The 15,000-nt window shown below is 50.8% G+C and overlaps 1 pseudogene across 1 annotated transcript in view; it reads left to right on the forward strand.

The window, feature by feature from the left end:
- Positions 1 to 10,842, forward strand: part of LOC307079864 (nuclear receptor coactivator 3-like) — an 11,828-nt pseudogene extending 986 nt beyond the window's left edge. Inside the window, exons 2-14 of the transcript XR_013812809.1 lie at positions 3 to 392; positions 524 to 1,715; positions 1,841 to 1,980; positions 2,239 to 2,424; positions 2,909 to 3,140; positions 3,794 to 3,899; positions 4,230 to 4,401; positions 5,525 to 5,849; positions 5,962 to 6,063; positions 8,299 to 8,554; positions 8,831 to 9,008; positions 9,714 to 9,879; positions 10,334 to 10,842. The product of XR_013812809.1 is annotated as a nuclear receptor coactivator 3-like (transcript). The remainder of the gene's footprint in view (positions 1 to 2; positions 393 to 523; positions 1,716 to 1,840; positions 1,981 to 2,238; positions 2,425 to 2,908; positions 3,141 to 3,793; positions 3,900 to 4,229; positions 4,402 to 5,524; positions 5,850 to 5,961; positions 6,064 to 8,298; positions 8,555 to 8,830; positions 9,009 to 9,713; positions 9,880 to 10,333) is intronic.
- Positions 10,843 to 15,000: the final 4,158 nt, after the last annotated feature.

The following is a 15,000-nucleotide window of genomic DNA, read 5'->3' on the forward strand; positions in this document are numbered from 1 at the left end:
AGATGGGCGGGGGGTCCCATGTACGGAGGCAACAGCGGCGGAGGCGGGGTTGGCGGCGGCATGGGCGGCCGCATGATGCAGATGAACCAGATGGGGCCAGATGAACCAGATGGGACACATGAACCAGATGAACGCCATGGGCCCCATGGCCCACCCGGCCCACCCTGGACACCCGGGACACCCGGGACACCCAGGGCACCCAGGGCACCCGGGCCAGGGCATGCAGCAGCAACAGCAGCAGCCCCCCTTCCAGAGCAGCGGGGGGTACGGCCTGGCCGGCATGACCAGCCCAACGGGGAGCCCGCGCACGGCCGGCCCCCAGCAGGGGCTCCTGATGTCCCCCCGCAACAGGGGGAGCCCCAAGATGGGCGCCAGCCAGTTCTCCCCCGGAGGTAGGTCAAAAGGTCGCCGAGAGGCTGTGCCGGGCCGTGATTGGCCGTCCGTCGTTAACTCCGTCCTGTCATGTGATTTAAGAGGTGTGCTGGAGGGTGTGCCTCACTGTGGTCTCGCTGTTATCCCCCAGGCATGCACTCCCCTATGAGCGGCCTCGGGGGTGGGGGCTGGGGGTGGGGGAGGGCACCACCACCTTCTCCAGCAGCTCCCTCAACGCCCTGCAAGCCATCAGCGAGGGGGTGGGGAGCTCCCTGCCCTCCACGCTCACCTCCCCCTCGCCCGCTCCACAAGCCCGACAGCTGCCCCAGCGTGCACTCCTCGTCCTCCTCCTCGCTGCCCGGCCAGCCCCTCAAGCCGGGCCCCGACGGCTCCAAGAGCCCCGCGGCGGGGGGCCTGCCCGGGGCCGGGCCCCGCGGACCACCACGCGCCTCTGCACCACCCCGCAGCAGCACCGCCACCCGCAGCCCCCGCTGCACCCCCAGCACGCGGCGGCGGGCGAGGGCCCGGCGGCTGAGCGGCCCGACGGCCCGGCGCCGCCCGCCGCCGCCGGCCGCCGCCGCTGCTGCCCGGGGGCGGGAAGGAGCCCGGGGAGGGAGGCGGCGACCCCGGCCCTCTGCGGCCCCGACCAGGTCCAGCGCAGGATCCCGGACAGCAAGGGCCACAAGAAGCTGCTCCAGCTGCTGACCTCCCCCACCGAGGAGCTGGGGGCGGGGGGCCCCGGGGGGGCCCAGCCTACCCCCGCCGCCGCCCACCGCCGCCCCCAACCCCGGCCCTGGAGGGGGCAACGGGGCAGCGGCCGGCCCCCGACCCCAAGGACCCCGCCCGGAGGCATGACCAGCCCCTCGTCCGCCGGCGTCTCCTCCTCGTCCTCGGCCAATCCGGGGCCGGCGCCGGGCCCGGGGGGCGTGGCCGCGGCGCTGTCGGCGGCCACACTACACGGCCTCGCTGCAGGAGAAGCACTAAGATCCTCCACAAGCTGCTGCAGAACGGCAACACCCCCGACGACGTGGCCAAGATCACCGCCGAGGCCACGGGGAAGGTGACCCTGGGGGGCCAGGAGCCCGGGGAGGCCGGGGCCGGCCAGGGGCCCCTGGCGGAGCCCAAGCAGGAGCAGCACAGCCCCAAGAAGGAGAAGACCCACGCCCTGCTGCACTACCTCCTCAACAAGGACGACTCCAAAGAGCCGGTGGATGTGAAGCCCAAGACGGAGGAAGCTGGAGATGAAGGGCCCGCCGGGGCCCGCGCGGGGAGGCCCCGGGTCGGGCCCCGGCCCTGCGGCAGAACACGCAGAGGGCAAGATTAAGTCGGAGCCACCCGATGAGGTGAGATCTGTGCGAGGCTTGTGGATAGGGAGTGGTCCGTTCATAATGATGTTATGGATTCGGCATTGATGAACCACTTGGTGTATTGGTGCAGTGTTTGGTGATGCAACGCTCTGTTTTGTCAGCTGGAGAACCTGGAGTCTATCCTGGGGGGCCTGAGGGGGCGCGGCCTCGGACTTCTACCCTGACCAGCCGGGGGGAGGCGGGGGAGGGCCCCCAGACGCAGGGAGCAAAGCCCAGGGATGCCTGGATGACAGCCTGCAGGGTAAGAGACTGCAGACCACAGAACGGGATTTTAAATGCATTTCTATAAGGAGCTGATGTCTGTCCATCTATCTATCCATCTTTCTGTCTGTCTATTCTCCTCTCTCTCTCTCTCTCTCTCTCTCTCTCTCTCTCTCTCTCTCTCTCTCTCTCTCTCTCTCTCTCTCTCTCTCTCTCTCTCTCTCTCTCTCTCTCTCTCTGTATTTAATTATGTACATGTGGTCAATGATATATGTGTGTTTGTTTCCCTTGGCTGCAGGGAGCCCGGGTCTGGCCCCAGGGGTCCGGGGCCCGTTCCACAGAGCCGTGTCCATGGACGGGAAGCCCTCGGTGGGGCCCGGCGGGGGGGCCCGGCGCCCCATGCTCATCAAGCAGGAGAACATGATGGGCAGCCCGGACGGCTACCCTGGCAACATGGGTGTGTGCCCCAGAGGCGTTGGAACAAGTAACCAACTTTTCATTTCTAGCACGCTGCCCTCGCCACCTTCCTTCCTTCCTTCCTTCCTTTCCTTATCCCCTCCTCCTATCCTCCCCGTCTCCCCTTTTATAGGGCATGCGTTCCCTTACCTTAGGTTCAATTGAATTGCAATTGAACTAGTGTCCCGAATCAGACTTTAGATAATTGTCTTACGTCTGAAGGCAGCTTGAATCTGGGTGAACGGGGGGGGTGTCACAATCTTTCGCTGTATCTAAGTTTCGACCAATCACGCTGCTTGAGGTGGGGATCTGTCAGCGTTTAACTTGGCCAAGAGCAGCTATCTTTAAATGCGTTTCTGTAAGGGTTTCAGCACCTTGTAGGCCGGCCACTGTAGGAATATATACCTTTCCTCTGTAGAGTATCTCCGTACCAAACCAGAAAACAAGGCGGAAGTCCTCTTCTTGCTGGGTCCCATCTAACACTGAACCAATCGACTCCGTTGTCTGCACAGGACCGGTGAACCGGGGCATGGTCCCCCCAGAGGTCCCCGATGGGGGGGTCCGGCGAGTGGGGGATGCCCCGCTCCAGCGCCAGCCCCGTGGGCTCCGCGGGGCACCCCTCCATGATCCGCCCGCCCGTGGACTACAACAACGGCAAGCCCATGATGGGGGGGGCCATGGTGGGCCGCTCCAACAGCGTGCCGGGCACCCGCTCCATGCTGCAGCAGCAGCTCATGGATATGGGTACGGGTGGTGCTGACGGTGCTGATCACAGTGTCCATCACGCTGAGCAGGACGGATAAACACGACGCACACACAAGTGTGATGAAAACTACACACAACTCTAAGGACACTACACTTTATTAGCACTCTAAAACTAGTACTTTACACTGCACACGTATTCGATGCAGACTTCACACTGAACGCCTAGTTCTAAATACTACACACAAAGCACTGAACTCTAAGTACATTTAACACTATACACAGCGAGTACACAAAGTATTTAACACTAAGTTCTAAATATACTAAATGCTACACACTAAGCACACTAAATACTACACGCTTAGCACTGCACACTAAACACACTATACACACCCAGCATGCTAAATACATAACACCGTGCACTCTAAGCACTACACAGTAAACACTTCACACTAATCACACGGCATACTATAGATTACACGCACACTTCCCACTGAACACCACACACTGAGAACCAAGACCACACTAAACACTAAGCACACCAAGCACCAACACTATATACCTGATAGCCAGATCTTTGTTTTTGGTTCGTTTTCCCCCTTTGTCACAACACTCTTCCACTGGACTGATAGCCGGAGTGCAGTTCTAGAAGGCAAGTGTGTAACTAACATGCAAGTGTGCCTCTGTGTGTTTAGGGGGCTCTGGGGACATGGGCATGAGCCCCTTCCACCAGCAGCAGGGACAGCCCAACCAGTCCCCGTCCTGGCCGGACCCCGTGATGAGCATGGAGGGGGGCAGCAGGTCAGTGTGACGTCACTCACCGCGCTGTGCTCTCCCCACGTTCATTAGTTTGTTTGAATACTGAACATTCACTGCCACGTTTTTTTTAAATAAGGGTCATAGTGTGTGTGTGTGTGTTTGTGGCGGGGTAGGGCAACTGTATCAAACGTTGGGAAACGTCTAATATTTTCAATGCTGCACGACAGACCAGTATCCAATGAAAGGAGAAATCCAGAGCGGCTTTTCAGACACAGTCAAATACAGTAGCCTTCTCAAATTTGAGGGCGATTAACCAAAACGGGGCGTGCCCCGACCCCTGTTCCTGTCTGACCCGGTGTGTGGTGGTTCCAGGCGTCCCTTTGGCAACACGCTGGACGACCTGCTGGTCCCGCCCACCACCAGCGAGGGCCAGAGCGACGAGAGAGCCCTGCTGGACCAGCTGGACTCCTTGCTCAACAACACGGACGGCATCGCCCTGGAGGAGATAGACCGGGCGCTGGGCATCCCCGACCTGGTCAGCCAGGTGGGCACCGACTGCATGCCATACCGTCATTAGCATCAAACCAGACTTGATTTATAAAGAGCGCTTTCCATTCACAACATTTACATTTACATTTACATTTAGGGCATTTAGCAGACACTTTTATCCAAAGCGACTTACAATAAGTGCATTTGTTACAATAAGTACATTTGTCATAAGAAGTGAAACAATATATCACTGTCGGTACAGTAAAGATGTTCATAGAACCAAGTGCAAGTATTACAATCGCTAGGCTAACCCATTCCCTGTGTAAAGCAATGATAGCAGCTTCTGTAGATGCTACACAATTTTCTATCACAACAGGTGATAGAAAAAAGTTATTCTCAAGGGAGGTGCTTTATTTAAACAGAGGAGCCGGTTTGAGTCTCAGGAGTGTTTTTCTATGGGGCCCTGTGTGTGGAGGATTAGCGCAGCCAAGACACACTGGGAGTTATGTAGGCGTGTGGATAGTGACTTAAGTTACAATATCGAACATCAGAATAAAAAAAAAATTGGAGGGAAATAGCGTTTCTAGTCGTTTAGTTTCAAGGATACATAAGTTGAAATGAAAAGTTTTTATCTGAATCTCAGGGATGCATTTGAGTATTCGGGAGAATTTAAGGTCAGCTGAAAAAGGAGGGAAGGAAAAACGATGCTGTGAAAGACCTGGAAGAGGAAGGAATTCAAAACATTGAAAGCAATAGATTCAGTTCTACAGCATGAAGAGTGTGGGTTTGTCCTCGCTCAGGGATGGTTATTAGGTGATGGAGTAGGAAAAAGATCCAGACCGCTTTACCGTAGCAGCCTACTCCGTTAGCCCTGTGCTACATATACATTTACCCAGGGGACGCGAGTTCCTCAAGTCATCCATTTATAGTCGGCAATATCGTATTGGGTCGATGAGTCATAACCTTGACATAGATGCATCTGGGCATTTAGTTTTTCAATAATGAAGCGCTGTGTGCAACCCTGGCTGGTGTTAAACCTGATGGATAGCCCCGGCAGAACGAGTCCCTCTGTTGTGACCAAGTGCACCGCGACGCTAATGAACAGGAAATCAATCAAGAAAGCCCCACTTAGACGAACCGCCTCTCACCCCTTCCTCCGCACTGTGAACCCCCCCTAGGGCCAGGGAGCGGAACAGCTGGAGCCCTTCCCGGGACAGGACCCCTCCATGGGCATGGAGCAGAAGTCCCTCTACGGCCAGGGCTACCCGGGCCCCCCCCAGCATGGCCATGCAGCAGGCCTACGGGGGGAACCCCATGCAGGGGCAGCCCCAGCAGGGGGGCTTCGGCCCCATGCTGTCCCAGATGGGCCAGGGGGGCAGCTTCCCCGGCATGGGGGGCATGGGGGTCATGGGCCACCCCCGCGCCGGCATGATGCGCCCCAGGATGATGAGCGCCAACAAGCCCATGAGGCTCCAGCTGCAGCAGAGGCTCCAGGGCCAGCAGGTGGGGACCTCACCGCCGCGCCTCACCGGGGGGCCCGCCGATACGCGGGCACAGCTCCATGCGCGGCGATGGTATTCTAACATGTGTTGGGTTGGTCTTCCTCCCGCCCCAGTTCTTGAGCCAGACGCGCCAGGGAATGGCCATGAAGATGGAGAACCCTGGGGGTCCCGGCCTGGGCATGAGACCCGCGATGCAGCAGGGCATGGGAGGACAGGTACAACAAAACCTCAACAGCGTCTCACCGTGACGTCATTATTAGTACTTTAATTAGGAGTCTTATTGGTGTTGCACCCCTGCAGCTTCAAATGCAAAAACCTTCCCGGTGAGGTTGTTGAAAATAAATCCCTTGTGGAATAGGAGTTCGCACTGAATGTAGCGTAGGGGTTGAGCCTGCGTGTTGGGTGATGGTTTACTTAAGAGGACGTGCTCTGCATGGTTGGGCTGGTATCTGGGGCATTGTTGGTCTAAAGCAAACACGGGGTGGATAAGTGTTTGATAGCCGGTCTGCTGCTCATTTGTCTGCAGCAGGTCTGCTCAACTGTATCTGGAGTATTTCCACATGACCATCGTGGTTACATTCCTACCAGGGTTAAAAGAGCCAAATTGTATCTTCAAGAAACGGGTGCAAACTCTATTAATAATGCAGTGTGTTGCTGGAATGCTGGTTTACCTTTGCTTGACTGAGCCTGAGTGGAAGTTGATACACATTCAGCATAGCATTGATAATAGAAATACAAAAAATCTTTCACAGCCACTGACTCAACAGGCACTCAATTAGGAGTGATTTGAGTTAGAGTTACTATTTTTCTTAGCATTTTTAAACAATCTCTGAATCGCTGACTGGATAAGAGATTCTGGTTGATCGTTGTGGGCCCATTAGCTGGCTTGGTAGTTTGTCTACTTCCAGTACAGTAGGGAACTAAGTGGCACTGCAATTAGCTCAGCAGAAGACCCAACCTGTTAACCTTGAGTTTTGGTTCTGGGATTGTTTATTTATTTCTGGCACCACCGACTGTACGTGGATAAATTGCTGATGACGCCCCCTTGTTTGATCCCTCTTCTGCCGGAGCGTCTTGCCAAATCCTTGACGGGTGTAATTTATCTCCTGCTTGTCTTTGCTTTGCTTACAGCGTGAAATCACTGCCTTTGCTCCATGGGATAGCCCCGATGAATGACACTATCTGCCAAACTATCCTCGCCTGGATCTGAATAATGCGTCGGCCTAGTCTATTAAAGTTCCAAACAGTGCATTACGCAGTTCAGAGGCCTGCAGTGGTCCACCTCATCAACGGAGTAAAAATAAAACTGTGCCGTGAGTGGATCTTAACAATGTAATTTGTCATGGAATTCCTGTACAAAGACATCAACTTTGCCATGTGCATTAAATCAAACAGATCCCAGCGCCCTGGTAGTTTTTAGGGCATCCGGCATTTGGTGTGGAGGTTAATTTTACTCATCTTTGCTGACCCATCTGTTGCCTCCCCCTGATCAACCCTAAAGGCCCTCTGTGTGCTGCAGCCCCTCTAAAGAAGGCCTTCTTATTGAGTGTCTATTACACGTCATCTGGATATTTGGCTGATGCGGTAGCCTATAATTCTGAGGGGAAACATGGGGTTCAGCACACGTCTTTCGCACACGCCCACTATCTCCTCATCCTGTGAAGTTTCCCGTCCGATTCCTAACACACCCATTAGCCCTAGGTAATGGCTGCAGAGTCTGGTTTGTGTTTGCTGGGAATATTCTTCAGCCCAGACAGTCCTCTCTTTCCATGGACTTTGCATCGATGAGATGACCTCATGGCTGGAATGTGGCCCCCTGTATGTGCTGTTCATTTTCACTAGGGTTTGCATATAAATCACGTTATGCCGTACTGTGTTATAAGGAGTTGCAAAGACAACGTTTCTGCGGATGTTCCAACAGGGGAAGTGATCATTGTGTGGGCATGACGACAGGGTCATCCGGGGGTCTATATGTGGGGGTCTATATGTGGGGGCCAGTCATTTCCACGGCCCAGCGGTTGCCAGTCTGTTTATGCCTTCAAGCCCCCCCCGCCATCGCACGGGTCCACTTCGTGAGACAGAGAACAAGATTATGTTCACCTCTGTGACCGCGTGCGTGTCCTTGAGGCGTCAACTATCACTTTCACCTCTCGCTCACCCTGCACTCCCACCTCCTAGGGAAGGGCCACAAGTGCAAAAAAAACAGCTATTTCCTTTAAACGGTTTAAAAGGGGGCCCCTCTGACATCCTGTCCTCCTTTATCCATCTATATCTCTCTCCCTCTTCCACTTCCTTCTCCTCACTCACTCTCTTCCCCCTCCCTTCCTCTCTCTCTCTCTCTCTCTCTCGCGCTCTCTCTCTCTCTCTCTCTCTCTCTCTCTCTCTCTCTCTCTCTCTCTCTCTCTCTCTCTCTCTCTCTCTCTCTCTCTCTCTCTCTCCCTCTCTCTCAGCCTGGCTTCCTGAACGCCCAGATGATGGCCCAGCGCAGCCGGGAGATGGTCACCATGCAGATGAAGAGGCAGAGGATGATGATGCTCATGCAGCAGCAGCAGCAGCAGCAGCAGGCCGCCGCCGCCGGGGGCTTCAGTCCCCCGCCCAACGTCACGGCCCCCGGGGGCATGGACGGCAGCATGGGGGGCCCCGGCATGGGAGGGCCAGGCATGGGCCAGCCGGGCCCCCAGCAGTTTGGCTACGGGGGGAGCTACGGTGGGTGTTGTCGCCTGGCGTGTGCATCATCCTCCTCATAGGAGGCGGCTGCCCTCTGCTGGTGAATCTGTGCACTGCAGGGTGGAAACAGTGCGATCTGAACAGGGGAGTCCATTGTGTGGAGGCTTTTGCTCCCGTATACATGAAGGTGGGGTGTTGTTCAGGTGTCATCCGTCTCTTACAGAGCAGTGTGTGACCTCAGTGTGCCGCGTGTGACCTCAGTGTGCCGTGTGTGACCTCAGCGTGCCGTGTGTGACCTCATGCTCCTCATTGCAGGGATGGGACAGCAGGGGGAGCCCTCGTTCGGCCCCCCGGGGAGCAGCCCTCCCAACGCCATGATGTCAGGCCGCCTGGGGCCGCAGAATCCCATGATGCAACAGCACCCGCAGGGCGGTCCCATGTACCAGGGGGCCGACATGAAGGCCTGGGCCCAGGGGGGCATGGCACGCAGCAGGTAGGCTCTTGTACACAGACCGGGGGGGGGGTCTCACATTACCACAGCCACTATCGGCCGGCCGGCCACACACTGAGCCATGGTGTCACACCCCACACACCCATCGTCAACGCCTCGTCTTATATATACCATGGCAGCCTTGGCTGCTTTACCTCAACACCAGGGGGCGCTGCCTTCTTCCTTGCTAATGCTTGTGGAGTCAATGTAGTAAGGGCGCTGTGTTGTGTGCCTGTGTGTGTGTGTGTGGGGGGGTGTTTGTATACGGGTCTGTATACATGTTCCATGTTTAATGGCCGCAATGAATATTCAATGCTGTTTAAACAATAATGCTGCATTATTTACGGCTTTGCCCTACATTTTCAGTTCTGTCACATATGTGTGCTCCTAAAAATAACCAAAGTGGGTACTTTCTTTCTGTGAAATGCTTTTAAGTGTCTCTTTATTCCTATTCTACTGTGTCCTACAGACACAGTAGTGTGCATTTGACGGTAAATCCTTGCAATTTGGAAGGTCACTCGTGATGAGTCATGAGTCTCCCTCCCCTTCTCTCCCTCCCTCTCTCTCTCTCTCTCTCCCTCCCTCTCCTACTCTCTCTCTCCCTCTCCCTCCCTCTCCTCCTCTCTCTCTCTCTCTCTCTCTCTCTCCCTCCCCCCCCCCCCCTCTCTCTCTCTCTGTCTCTCTCTCTGTCTCTGTCTCTCTCTCTAGTTCCTATGCTCAGCAGCAGTTTGCCCAGCAGGGAAGCCCGGCCCCGTACGGGGGCATGATGATGAACGGGGGGGGCATGCCGGCCGGCGGGGCCGGGGCCCACATGGGTCAGATGGGCATGAACCCCATGGTGATGGGCCGCATGGGCCCCATGGGCCCTGAGCAGGTACACCACAGCAGGACCCCTGGTGGCAGCGTCACTGCGCTCGGTCTGGCCTCACGCTCATTCATGAGCAGGGCCCTAAAGTCATTCAACAACAATTGACGACCTCTCTAGCTACTGGTTTATTATTTACTTACCAGGTTTGAGTGAAATACTGTACTTTGTTACGCAATTTATGCCCACCAACACTCAACAGGCCAATCACATGATATCCTTAAGCTGCTAATCTGATTTAACCTGATGGTACGGTCGGCCCATCAACATTTGTTGTTGATTGACCTACATTTTACCTTTGATTGAGTCATTTTTTTGCACCAGTGCTTCTAATTGAGTACATTGGCATCAAAGAAACCGTGCTTTTGACATTTCAGAAGACATTTCAGCTGACGTTCCATCTCTGTTCATTTAGCAACCCCAAACAGTAACTCACAATCTGTTGCTCTCTTTCCTCTCACAGAAATACTGCTGAGTTCGGTGACTCTGGGCTCGTCAGGGCTCCCTGTGACCCTCATCCAGAGAGCTGTAGCGGCCGCAGCGCCCAAGCGTTGAGTACCAGGTCGGCGGGTGTTTTTCCGTCTGCTGTGCTGCACACCCACCCCTAGGGGGAGTGCTCGTGCTCTTTTGGAGTAGGACGCACAGTGAACGCAGACTCACAGCCTAGGGGACTACGACAACCACAGACACGATCCCATACCGAGAATACAATGCCTTCTTGTAAATCTGAGACACTGTGACACACACACATACCTACACACTGACACACACATACACACACACACACACACACACACACACACACCCAAGCTCTTATCGTGATTGCCAGATATTGATTGCTTATTTATATAACTTTTCTCAAAAAAGTCGGTAGTTCCCTATGACTGTAGTTCCCTTTCTATTCTCGTCATGAGTGGTTTGTGTTTCATGTAGACACACAGGACATTTTTTGGGACCAAACGGATAAAGTCAACCAACTTTTAGGGGTGGGGGTTTGGGGGGTTGGAGGGGCAGACATCGGATGGCAGACTGGAACACGGACAGGCAGGAAGACCTCCTCTCTCTTTGGGCCTGGCGCCAGCACGACTCTACGACTCTACGTGGTCATCTGTACACCTTTTGAACTTCTCTTTCTGCTTCAGAATGTTTGGAAGCCAGTTCATCAGCGCTGGTGCTAGACCATCTCCATGTAAATATGTCTTGTTGTGTACATATATATACATATTGTATATCCATATATATGTACATATATATGTCTATATATATATATATATATATATACATTACGTGTGTATATATATGTTTATATACATATAAACATATAATATATGTATGTATAATATATATATATACATATATATGTATGTATCTATGTATATGTATGTATGTATATATATGTAGATAAAGTATGGTTGATGCGTGACTTTTAGTCATGTTATGACCCCAGAGGAATGTCTTTATACTCAGTCCCTCCAGAAAAACGCGATTATGCGATCGAATAATTCAACGCATAATCAGCCAAAGTCCCCATATTCATGCGGGGGCCGCATTTTTTCAAATATGCCGCACTTTCACCACATCAATTGCCGATTTCCACGCGAAATATGCGGGGCTTGCATGATTTCATAATCCCCGCATTTTCATAGCAAAAAAGTCACATATATCGTAGCAGAAAGTTGAAAATGTTGCGTTTACTTCACACAAGAGCAACCATTTCCCCATGTTGCCATGGGAACGTTATGAAGTGACGTAATTACGCGATGTGAATGCCATCGAAAAGCTGCATTTTTCGCAAATTGCCGCATTTTTCCGCAAGTTCACGCATTTTTCCGCAAGTTCCCGCAATTTTTGCAAGTTCCCGCAATTTCATCGCATAAAATTGCATAGATATGCCGCATATTTCATCGCATTTTTTAAGAAAACGTGCCGCATAATCAAGGATTTTTGGCCGCACGATCACAAAAAAAACGCCGCATTTTTCTGGAGGGACTGTATACTGTAGCACACCTTTAATCCTCCAGAAGTCGATTGGCTATGAGGTATAACAGAGTAACCAGTGGGCTGGGATTGCACTTTAAGGAAAGGCCATTCTCTGAATCGATTGTGGCATTATTGTATGGCCACCGAGGCCTTTATTGATAAATAAAAAAAGATTATTATTTAATACAACAGCAAAATTAAATATGATTGGTTTTCTCCTTGGGGAATAGGGTCTGACCAATGGTATATTTTAGATTCAGAAGGGAAGTAGTAAGCACAGACGCCAACATACGCTCTCGCGATGTACTGGTTTATTATAGACGGAGAGACAGAGTCCTAACTCTTGACGTCTTGAGAAATAGCATTCAAATCAACAGACCTTCAATTCCTGTTAAATTTGAATGACTTCAAGATGTAATGATTTTGATTACATATCTAATATATGTAACAATGAATACAAGAGATTTCTAATTTGAAATAGGATGCTTTATATAACTCCCAACTGTAAAAGTTTGAATTTAATGTGTATATGCAGATTTCCAGCAATAACCCATTCTCTGTCGGTAAAAGGGTATTGGACAATTACCCAATGTGATGGTACTGCAGTATTACATACAGTGTCCTGGTTATAAATCTTCATTTGTCTGTGAATACCAATTGTAAATAAGCTTCAAATGTATTATATATATAAATATATATATAGAAAAAAGTATATATATGCTTTTGTAGGTCACATACTGTTTGCACAGATTGTATGGCTTAATATTTAAAGTTGAATTTTCTTATTTATTCCTACCTAGGTCAATACAGCTTTTATTTTGAGAGGGTTTTAACCCCTTAGCAAAAATGGAGCTAGTTCTTTTTACCTACACGCCTAAATTACTTTCCTTAGAGTTAATACTGCCACTTTCATTTTTCAAGGAAGCACTTTTTTGTTTGTGATTTTCAAGTCGTCTATATATTTTATTTCTCCAAGGGCATATACGTAGCTTTAGAGGTGCTAGTGAGTAACTATGTACATTTTGTTTTTATATATAAATCGATTTCTTTATGACAAAAAAAGAAAAACAGACAAAAAAGAAAAGAAAAAACCGAGACGAAACCACAAAAGATGCCTATATTTAAACAGTTGACACACGATTGTGTTAGGTCCCTAGGGGCCCCTGGTGTCTTACCGGTACGTGGATGGATCTTTTCCACACCTTTTGGGGTCTTTTTCTCCAAGTCTTCCGCGGGGGACTTGAGTTTCATTCCTGAAGTTTGTGTTTGGTGTTTTTTGCCTGAACATCCCCAGCGGTGACTTTGTCGTACTGAACCACATCCAGCCACCATCATTCTGGGTCCCCAGCGGCGGATTGGTGAAACGGACACTAGAACATGGTTATCAGTCCCGCTGGAGAGTGTCTCATTGCTGTTGGCTTGTTCTGATTGGTTCACTGCGGGAACGCGGGAACAGTTGGATAGGGACGTTTTTATTGTGTCCTGTGACGTCCTGCGATGGTTCTCATTGATCATGTCATAGTTGGGTTTGCCTTTACTGTTTTTATTTTTATTTTCAGAAACTCATATGACGAAATGGACATTTTGAAACCTACTCGATCCAAAGATTTGTTTGGTTCTGTTTTTCTTCCTTTTGTTCCTGTCTGCAGTGCTTAAAGAGCGGTTCGATGTGTGCAGGGATTGCTTTCCACACGTGCAATTCCTGTAGGTTAGGAGTCACTGTTCGTTCATTCTTTTGATTTTACATATTATATTCACAACCATAGAACTGATAGGAAACTCTCTTGAGGTTTTTTTTAGTTGAGCTAGTGATGTGTCTACTTTTACTTTGTCCTTCTCATACCTTCTGGCCAGTTGAGTAGAGGTGCTGAAAAATGGGTATTTTATAGAATGCTTTCTGTTTAGTTTTTACAGACTTATTTTGAAGGGGGTTTCCTGGTTGATGTCAAATGTGTCTCGCATTGTTAACCTGTTGTAGACTCTTTTTTTCCGAAGTCGCAACAAAATAATGACAAAATAATAACTTGCAAATTCTCAAAATTCCACTTTAAAGGAATGAAAAAAATAAGCTCTTCTCAATGCATTGTTAGAGCAGATGAGTGATTAGAAGATTACAAATTGAGCGAATATACTGTGGTTATTACAGGTTGTAAATGACTTTAACATTTTTCTTACCATGTTTGTTGATGTTAATATTGATGTAAATACAAATTTATATTTAAACATTACAAAGTGGTGGTCTTTCGTGTGTGCATCTATCTATCCATCTCTCTCCATCTGCCCATCTACCATCTCTAGCTCACGTTTAAATTCATGCTGCTTTATCCTCCTCTATTTCGTTCCTTGTCTTTGTATCCATCTAAAACTACAAATATTCTACATATCTATTGTAAGTGCTGCTGAAACAAAGCTCATATAAAATGCAGTGCTGGAGGCAATGTGGTAACGTGTCAACAGCTGGGGGGGATGTGTGTGTGTGTGTGTGCGTGTGTGTGAGTGTGTGTGTGTGTGTGTGTGAGTGTGTGGGGGAGTGTGTGTGTGTGTGTGAGTGTGTTTGGGGGAGTGTGAGGGGGAGGTGTTGCTGCAGGTATAAAGGTCAGAGAGGGGAGGTCTTGTCTGCGTATTAATGATGACGAGAAGGCCGTCTGCGAGTGTGAAGCAGGATCCCAGAGGTGAGAGAAAGATGGAGGAGAGAGAGAGAGAGAGAGAGAGAGAGAGAGAGAGATGATGCAAGACGAGTGGGAATCACAGCCCCTGCCAGATAAGGAGAATAACTACTATCCCCTGAGGGGGAATTAAGAGAAGAGGATAAATCTTCAAATCGGGGGGAGAAAATTAATGGGTGATCCTTTGTTCTATGATGTGTAAATGATGTATACACCGCCTATAAAGATGTCAAGTCGGTCTGGAATGACGTGTTGCTGTTCAATGGTTTCTATGAATTGTCTAATTCTGTGAGCAGTAAGGTGTGTGCCTGTGTTGGGGGGGGGGGGGGGGCTTTTTAACATTCATCTTCACTTTCCTTTCAATTGCCTTCACCTTTCATCTCTTGCTTCCTGTAAACGGTAACCCCCGTGGTGTGCTATTGTCATTCATTATCCCCATATCCTCTCTCTCTCTCTCTCTCTCTCTCTCTCTCTCTCTCTCTCT

The sequence above is a fragment of the Pollachius pollachius genome (genome assembly GCF_949987615.1).
Source record: "Pollachius pollachius genome assembly, chromosome: 8".
In the NCBI taxonomy this organism is placed as follows: domain Eukaryota; kingdom Metazoa; phylum Chordata; class Actinopteri; order Gadiformes; family Gadidae; genus Pollachius; species Pollachius pollachius.